Source organism: Leptosomus discolor, chromosome 2 (genome assembly GCF_034619465.1).
Source record: "Leptosomus discolor isolate bLepDis1 chromosome 2, bLepDis1.hap2, whole genome shotgun sequence".
Taxonomy (NCBI): Eukaryota; Metazoa; Chordata; class Aves; order Leptosomiformes; family Leptosomidae; genus Leptosomus; species Leptosomus discolor.
Genome location: NC_141392.1, coordinates 1,254,459 through 1,263,369, shown reverse-complemented (window position 1 = coordinate 1,263,369; position 8,911 = coordinate 1,254,459).

Below are 8,911 nucleotides of genomic sequence, written 5' to 3'. Positions count from 1 at the left end.
ATCATGAAAACAATTCCCACCACGGTACTCCCTCGGACAGCGTGTGACGTTAAGCACGGCGGAGGGTGCTGGTGCCCACCCAGGCTCCAGAGCCCCGGGGAACAGGCAGGACCCCGTCCCCGGGTGCCGCCCCACGCACTGAAGCAGCCCCGGGAAGGCCTCGGCTTTACACCCATTGCTTCGTTCGCACCGGCGGGTCCCGTCTCCAGCCGGGGGCCGGCTGAAAGCCGCGGGCTCGGCAGGGAGCGACCGGGCACCGCATACGGGGGACAGGGCGCCCTCATGGCGGCCCGCGCCGGTACAGCCCTGGGTGCGGGGAAGCCCCGGCCGAAGCCCAGCCTGGGGACCGCCCAGCTGGGCCAAGGGGCTGGCGGAGAGGCCACCGGCAGCGGGCGGGACCCCCCGGGGAACCCCCGGCCACTGCCACCGGGGCGACGCGCACCGGCACCGCCCCCCCCCCCTCCGTTCCCGCCGCCCGGCGAACTTCGACCCCTGCCCCGCTCCGTACCTGGGCTCGCCCCGCCTCCCCGCTGGGGGGGGGCAGAGGGCGCAGGGCCGCCCCCTGGGGGTCGGGAGGACGCGCTGCAGCCCTAGCACCGGGCCGGGCAGCGGCGGCGCTGAGGGGCCCGGGGAGCGGGACAGGGGCCGGGGGGGGGGGGGGAGGCACGGTAGGGCCGGGGCCAAGCAGCAGCCGGCGGGCAGCGGAAGGAGGGCGAGAGCCAAACCGGGCGGTCTGGCCCCGGGAGGCCGCTGGGAGGCGGGAGCGCCAGGCCCCGGCGGCGGCCCAGGCCCGAGGCGCGGCCACAGGCCGCGGGGGAGGCGACGCGCCAGGGCTTGTCCCCTCGGGGTCAGCCGCCTTGGCGGGGCCTGCTGCCGCCAAACCCGGGAAGGTCCTTCAGCCTTTTACCTTCCCGTTCAAAGCAAACTAAAAAATTGGTCCCTGGTCACGAGCAAATGTGATTTCCCCCAAAATTCCTCTCGTTCCTTCCTGGGGATCTCACCTATCCCTCCCCTCCCCATCTATCTGGCCCACAGCACCCAGCGCCCCGTGGGTGCGTTTATACCCACATGGGAGACTTGCAGCAGAACTGGGCCGACCTCCGAGGAGCATTAAGGCACCGCCGTGTGTCCAGGAGTCGGCACCGGCAGGCACAGCCCAGGAAGTGCTTTAAGGGCATAACCATGCTTTTATAGGTACGGCATTCTCTGCTCCTAGCGGATGACATCACTACAAGAGCGCTTCGCCAACAAGAGATCAGTGTGCCCGACGTGGCAGAGCTCTCCCAGCACAGTTACAGCTGTATAAAAGGAGATTATTATGTTAACTTAATGCAATCGTTGAAATAACACAAGCTAAACAAAAACACTCGGTTTTACCTGTTTTGTGCTCACTGTCCGCGTTCGCCCAGGGCACAGACAGGCACACGCAGGCAGCACCCCCAAACAGGACACTGAGTTTTTACTACAAGAGCATGCTGCATGGGGGGGGTGAGTAAATGCTCAACCTTCCAGCTGAGAGAAAATGAACCCGAGGGGATATCCAGCCTCACCCCCTCCAGACTGCTGTACAGTAACGGGGCTGGTAGAAATACAGACGTTTACGCCTTTACAAATCACAGTTTGTGGTAATACAGGCGTGTATAACTTTACTTTCTCAGAAGCCTTAGTCACGCCTTAATCTGCAATTTATCTTTGAGCAGAAGAACATCTGCCAGAAGCACACAATGACTGTCAGTCACTAGATAACCTGGAAGAACTACTCAGGCTCTAGAAAAATGAGTAACTTGACCAAACCCAAGAGCTCACTGCAAAACCAAGTACAGTCTGAACTTTTGCATGTTAGGAAAGAATGTGCAGGCTCAATAGACTGATGAGTAACAACTTCCCCGCCCCGGCTGGCATCAAGTCAGCAATAACGATACCTGCGCTGGGTGTTGCAGGGGGTGCACGTGGGAAGAGGGAATATGTAACAGGCGGATCGGGAGGTCTGTCCCTTCCTAGTACCTCGGCCAACGGGGAAGGGAGGAGGGTACTATGTGGTCAGGGAATTAGGAGAACAGGAGGCCATGTCCTCCAGTGATTTTGAGAGACCGCACAGGGATATGCCCAGTGGACTCTCCCTTTATCCGAATCAAGTTGATTTTTACAGGACTCCTCCGTCTCCTTTGTGAACATCGACCTCCGGCAGCGTGATTTTCCATGGAGGGTGGTGCAGTAAACAGCACCACACTGCCTGGCAATCTTAGCTGCTGCTGGTGATTTTTGTAGCAGATGCTCTGGATACTTCATTTTCCCAAACCCTCCCTCTCTTGCCAGGAAAAATTAGCGTATCCCTGTAAGTAATTCATCACAGGTGGCCAACTTTCAACACACAGCTCATCAGAGATACAATAAAGCATTCTCTAAGCTTCCAAGTGTTATCAGTGGGGTGCTGAGGAAGGAAAATACCAGTAACATTCCTGTCTGAGGAACAGAGTGATCTGGCTGACGAGCCTGAAACAGCAGATAAGAGCAAGAGCTTGGAGGCCACAGTACCCTCTAATGCTAGTTTCCTTGAAAGACGCAGGAAGAAAGCACCGTTTTCCTAAACAGATATGTATATATATATATAGAGAGAGAGATCTCCTTGTTTAATCGTTGTCTCTGAGGATGCTGACTTCTCACAGCCCCGAAAGTAATCCTTGCCTGTGTGTCAGAGCTGCAAGGCTGCCTTTCCACGACCAAGCTAGCTACTGATCCTGCCCACTGTGTCTGTTTGGCCAGTCTGCTCTTTCTCCTACAGGTCGTCCAAAGGTTCCTAGAATAAACTTTCCTGTAGGGGCCTTGATAATAACTTTTAAGTCCTCTCCACCCAAGGAAGGTTCCTGTCAAAAAAAAAAAAAATGCTGTGAAAGCAGCAAACCCTCAAGACAGCAAACAGGGGATGTGTGAGGCTGGAACGTGAGCTGCCCACAAGTAAAATCTGTACATTTGGTGGTTCTGATGTCTTCATTTCCAAATGAAAAACACTCCAAAACCAAACTAAAAAAAAAAAAAACCACCACCACAAAACAAACCCACCAACTAAAGAACCACTTCCCCTGACTTTATAAGACACCAGAGAAGTTCTCAGAACAAGACTATCCTCTCTTTCTTGACCTAATTGCCCTCAGAGCTTTTCCATTTCAGCCACATTGCATTCTAGCATTCTCCTTTTTCCTGTCTTGCATTCTGCTTGCTCATCTCTCCTAACCTCTTCATGTTCAAAACCATGAACTTTTCCACTTCAACCCAAAGACAGACAGCTTTCAGATGCCACAGATCCCTTTTGGCTCCAGACAGCATTATCTATGCTCATATGGGAAAACAAACATAAAGAGTATTAAAAAAAAAAAAAAAGGAACCCTAGAAAATACCAGTTCACTCTGATCTGAAATCACTGGCCCCTGTTCTGCATAAGCACATTTAAACAGGAGCACTGCAAGAACCCAGACAGACATTCCTCCTTTTTGTGCTTCCTTCTGGCTATTCCCCTTCCTGAAGATGGCTGCCTCTGACATTCACTGCCCTGTACCTGCCCGATTTCAGAGGGGCGCCATGTGGAGTGCAGGCCTGGGGGCATATCACTTACAACGTACCTTGTGCGCTACAACTCATCATACACCTGACATCTCTCCAAAAACCAGAGCATTCAAAGCGGAAAAAACCACCCCAACATCAGGTTTAAGTGAATCCACCCCCACAGGCCAACAGCGGCCAGATTTTATTCACTGCCCATTATGCCAGTGCTCTAGACTGAGGCACCCACAGTGAGGACGAGCTGTCTGGCAAAGGGCGACTGCCCCCCGCCTCCTCTTACGACTTTGGTCTGTAACAGACTCACTTAGCACCCCTCCCAGCAGGCAGAGGCAGGGAATGAGGGCAGGCTGCACGCCCGTTCCACTTCCCAGCTAAAAGTACATCTGGAGCTGAAACAGAAGCCAGCCTAGAGAAGCCTTAAATCCAGAAATATCAACCTTGTAATTATAGATGTAAAATCTCTGAAAGCAATTGTCTGTTTGGATGCGTTTTCTGTGCTTCCAGCCAGGGCTCTGCTATCAGCTGAGCCACCCTCAAATTCCACGATATCATGACCCAGGAAGGCTTGATTCCTTGGCTCAGTCCAATGGGCTGCTTGGCCTGGACCTGAAGACACAACATATTTTGTCCTGTTTTCCAGGGGGAAAAAATGAACGCAAAGTTCAGAAGACAGAGTAGTATCTTCCACTGCACCTTCTCATGAGAACACTCGCTGTGTCACAAACGCACAGAAATGGAGTTGGTTCTTACTGGCAGCCTGGCCATTTAACATCGCAGGGACTGCTGCGTGGTTGTCTCGTGCCCCTGGATCTAGTCTTGACCCAGATGTAAGAAAGTAAAAAATTATAATTGAGGTCTTAGGGTTTTTTTCACTGTTACTGCACTGCTTTTTAACTTAATGGTCCAACCTGAATGAACTTCAACTCTGATTTCTGTTTGCTTGTTCATGCTGAGCTACTGCTAGCTTTCCTCATTCTGTTCTTTCCCAGTGTTGTTTGCTCCCATGACTTTATCCGAGGCCTAATGAGAATTCAGAGACCCCTTATTACCCCAACATTGCCCTCAGCACCCAATTCGCTAAGATCTCTCCAAGCAGCACCTAATAGCAAGTTCAAAGATGAGCTTTGGTATTCCAGAGAGGAGTTTGGGAGCTGAACTTGTAGCAGAGCAGCCTGACTGGCACCTCCTTTGTCCAGTGAGAGTCTGGAGCACCAGCATCACAAAACCCTCTGCAAAGCTGCTAAGGACCTTGCCTGACTGTTTCAACCCCTGAGACGAACCATAGTGCTTCCTCTTGCAGAGACACGAAAACTCCATTTGCTCTGCACCATTGGGCCCAAATTTCAGTAGTGATTTTAGGAATAATTTAACTGAATCCCACTTTAAAAACTTAACTCAGTAAGGCACGTCACTGAAAGCTGACACAACAGCTAGTCCAGAATGAGTTTATCAGTTGTAGCTGTAAAGTGACGCTCAGTAAGATGACAGGGTGCTACAAAATGCTAATGAGTACTGGTCAGACAAGTATTTTTCTCCAGCAAGTGGAATTTTTCTCTTCTGACCCCTTTTAACATCACAACACATAACCTGTTTGCTTTCTTTTTACCATTTCTCCCTTGAGCAGTTACTGGTGTGCAGATAGAGGTTTTAATGAACTTTCTGATTAGTTATTGGTATCTGGATTACTTTGCCTTTCAGATGAAATCCGTCACCAGAAACCACCAGGACATCTCCTGTAGGCCTCCTTTGGATAAAAGGCAAAAATAAGCCAGAATATATTTTCATGTTCGAGCACTTTGCAAAGCTTTTAAATATACGCACGACTATAGAAAACTCTGACAGGAGGAAAAAAAAAAAAGCTGGGTTTCCTGGGTTTGTGGCTTTTTACTCTTAACAGTTTTGAAACCAAACTGTGGTTTAAAACCATTTTTTAAAAACTCATGTAAAGCAAGCATCAGCATGGAAGAGATGTCCAAAACCAAACAAGCACATTTTCTCCCTCTCGCTAGGCTGCCTTTCCTTACTTCAGTTGGTGAAACTGAGCCCTTCATACAGACGTCTGATACGAACGCGTGACAACGTGGTTTTCCTTTTCATGAAGGAACAACATGCACTTGGGAAAATGGCATATTCCTTAGAGCGATAAACTACTTGGATGTGATTGTTGCAGATGAGTGTTTTAAATCACTTAAATCACCATCAGAAGTACCAATAAAAGTGACTTCAATGTGGATTTGTAAAAGTCTGACTTAAAGTCCAATGGCAAGGTTCACTCTTACTACACAGAAGAAACGTACAAAGGACTCTGCCTTGTGTGTTTATGGGTCCTACACAACTCTGAGATAGCAGCAAGTTAAGATTTATTAGCACATTTATTACGGTAAACAACAAGATTAGGTTATATGATTTTTAACAATCATCAGCCAATTATCAGAGGGATTTAATAAAATTTACCACCATCAACATAGCAACTTGGTTAAAGATTCGTGAATGGCAAGATTCATGTGAGACATATGGTAAGAGTTTACTAAATTGAACTGTATACACACACAGATAGATACATGCAGGCATTAAATCCTACACAGAAACACACCAATATACAAGTTAAATCACAGGCACAGGCACACGCACACACACACACACAGATGCAGAGGTTAACCTATGGCCAAGACTCTTCTCCTCCCGCGCCTGCAGTAAGCCACAGGGAATTACTCACTTTTCTCTGCCACTTGCCAGGGGATGATGTTGGCACCTCCAGAAAATCCACCCAGGGAAGCGTCCCAGCTCCGGCGGGGGGCAGGGGAGGAGGGGCAATCCCGGGCCACAGCCTGCTGCAATCCCAGGGAGCTCAAACCTGAGGCTGGCGTATCTGTGGGATAAAACGGTGGGCTCAGGGGCAGATCCCATGGAACGGAAGGGCAGGCATGGGGCTCCTTGTGCCCACACCTTGCTTTGTTCCTCGATACACGAGTTTGGAAAAGCCACCCGTCACCAGTACTCCAGGCTCACCCGTGTCGGTGTTTATTGTGTGCTCTGCGACACTGTGGGTGTTCAGAACCAACTGGAGCTGGAGGAGCTCGTGGCCCAGCCACAGCTCAGGCCTTTACCTCCTCCAGAGCCTGCACCAACCCACCGCCACTCTGGTCAAGGTGTCAAGCACCCCCATCACCCCTGCTGAGGATCTCTCTTACCATCGCTATTTATGGGATTGCAAGACCATTGAGTTTGGTCATTTTTCTTTCTGTATTTGGCCACAATTTAGTCAGCCGTTTCTGGCTCCTTCCAGAGCAGGCGACAGTCCAGGCAGCAGGAGTTTCGGGTACAATTAGGGAGCACCTAATCATCCTCACTTGCCATCAGGTGGCAGGAGCTTCAGGTACAGCTAGGGAGTGCCTAATTGTCACAACTCGCTGCACCATAACCAGGCCAAGAAGACACCTGCTGTTCAAACTTACTGCCTCTGCAGCCGAGACGAGAACACAGCCTTGGCTGGTCCTGACATCGCAGCGTGGCCCAGGGGCAGGCCTTGCACCACCACAGTGTTCTACAATACAAAACTAGAGGAGAAATTCCGACGTACACATCAGTTACGGAGTCATCCTAAAGCACGGTCAGTGCCTCTCCGAGTGCCACCAAGCCTGCTGCTTCGGGTGGTTGGTTGGAACAGGTTGAGGATCCGTTGCCTCCACTGTCGCTGCATTTTGCTCCCACCAGCAGCAGATCCGCAGTCCGCTGGGCATCTTCCAAGATCAAATAGTTATCCCAGGAGACTTACAATTGAATTAAAGGTCACCGATGAACGTTATAAACCTTAGAAGAGAAGGGGAGGAGTGGACAATATTAACAGAAAATAAGATATTTATATAGCTCATGCTTATTTTGATGACTGGCATAACCAAGCGTATTTCCTGAGCCTGTGTAGTGGTGCATTCACTCAGAAAACGTCAAGGTGGGGCAGTTAAGTTGTAATACCCAATTAACCTTATTATAGCATCAGATGACCCCCACCCTTCAGCCTACCGCTTTTTGTGGCCACTGCTCTAAATAGTATGCTTCAAATGGTGTTTTATGTTCTAATAAATACATTCAGAAAAAATACAGACAAAATTTCACCTAAGTCCGCAAAAATTGACTGGGTCTTCAACAACAAGCTCTCACATGTTGTTTAGCTAATAATGAAACACAAAGCTAATGCATGAAACTGCTCCCAGATTCTAAATAAGAGATAAAGGCTCAGGAATTGGGGAAATGGAGAATTTTATCAGAACCTTCATTTCTTTCTACCGCCAGCCCATTTCAGTTCATGGAAAACACTCCTCCTCACCAGAGACAGCTCCCAGTATGAAGCAAGAGAAACGTTTCCCGCCTCACTCAGGAGAATCAGAACGGCCACGCTCGCAGGCCCGCACCAAGCGCGTCGGTACCACGTGCCCAGGTGAGCAGAGGGAGGAGGCGGGAAGCGATGCCTCCCTCCCATGTCATCCCTGCTCCGGGCAGCCACAGCCAGGAAATTTGTCCAGAAATTACCTCAGCTGGAGGCTCAGCGCGGCCTCCTGGAGCGGCCAAGGGCTGCTCTTCAACACGCCTCAGCGTAAGGACGCTACCCACACCGACACGCTTCGCAGCACAACGTACGGGCACAAAAAAAACCCCAAACCAAAGCACTTCTGGTTTTGGCTTCACCGAGAGGCTGCCACCACCACAGGCACACCAGGCTCTGGCAAGGTCCGGCCGAGGCCCCCTACTTCTTCACGGCCCACCGCCTCGCAGCCCGTCCCTCAGCGCCTCCCCGCAGCCGCCGTGAGCGGGAGGCTCCGCCGCCGGTGAAGCTCCCTCACTCCCGCCCCACACCTTCGCCCCCCGCCCGCTCTCTCGACCGGGAGGGCTGAGGGGGGGCCGGGGCGGCGGGAAACCGCGGAGGAGAGGCAAACAGGGTGGAGCAGCCGCTTGTGCCCACCCGAACGTGTCCCCCTCACGGCCGCCGGGGACCGCGGAGGGAGGGAGGGAGGAGGAAGCGGGGCTCCGCACCACCGAGCACGGCGGCGGCGGCAGCGCCCGCGGCCCGCCCCGCCCCACGTGACTAGGGCCCGGCAGCCGCCATTTTGTGCGGGCGTCCCCCAAGAAGCGCCTCCCGCCCCCCGCCCCCTTCACGGCCCGGGCTCACCCCGCCCCCCCCCTCCTCCCCCCGCCGGGCCCCGGGGTGCCTGGCTCGGGAGCGCGCAGGGCGGCCGGCGGCGCGCACGCGCGGGGGGCGGGGGGGGGGGGCAGCCGCGGAGGGAGGTGGGGGGGGCCGGGTCAGAGGAGCTGGGGCGCCCGCGCAGGCCGCCGGGACCCCCGGGCCGCCGGCGCCATC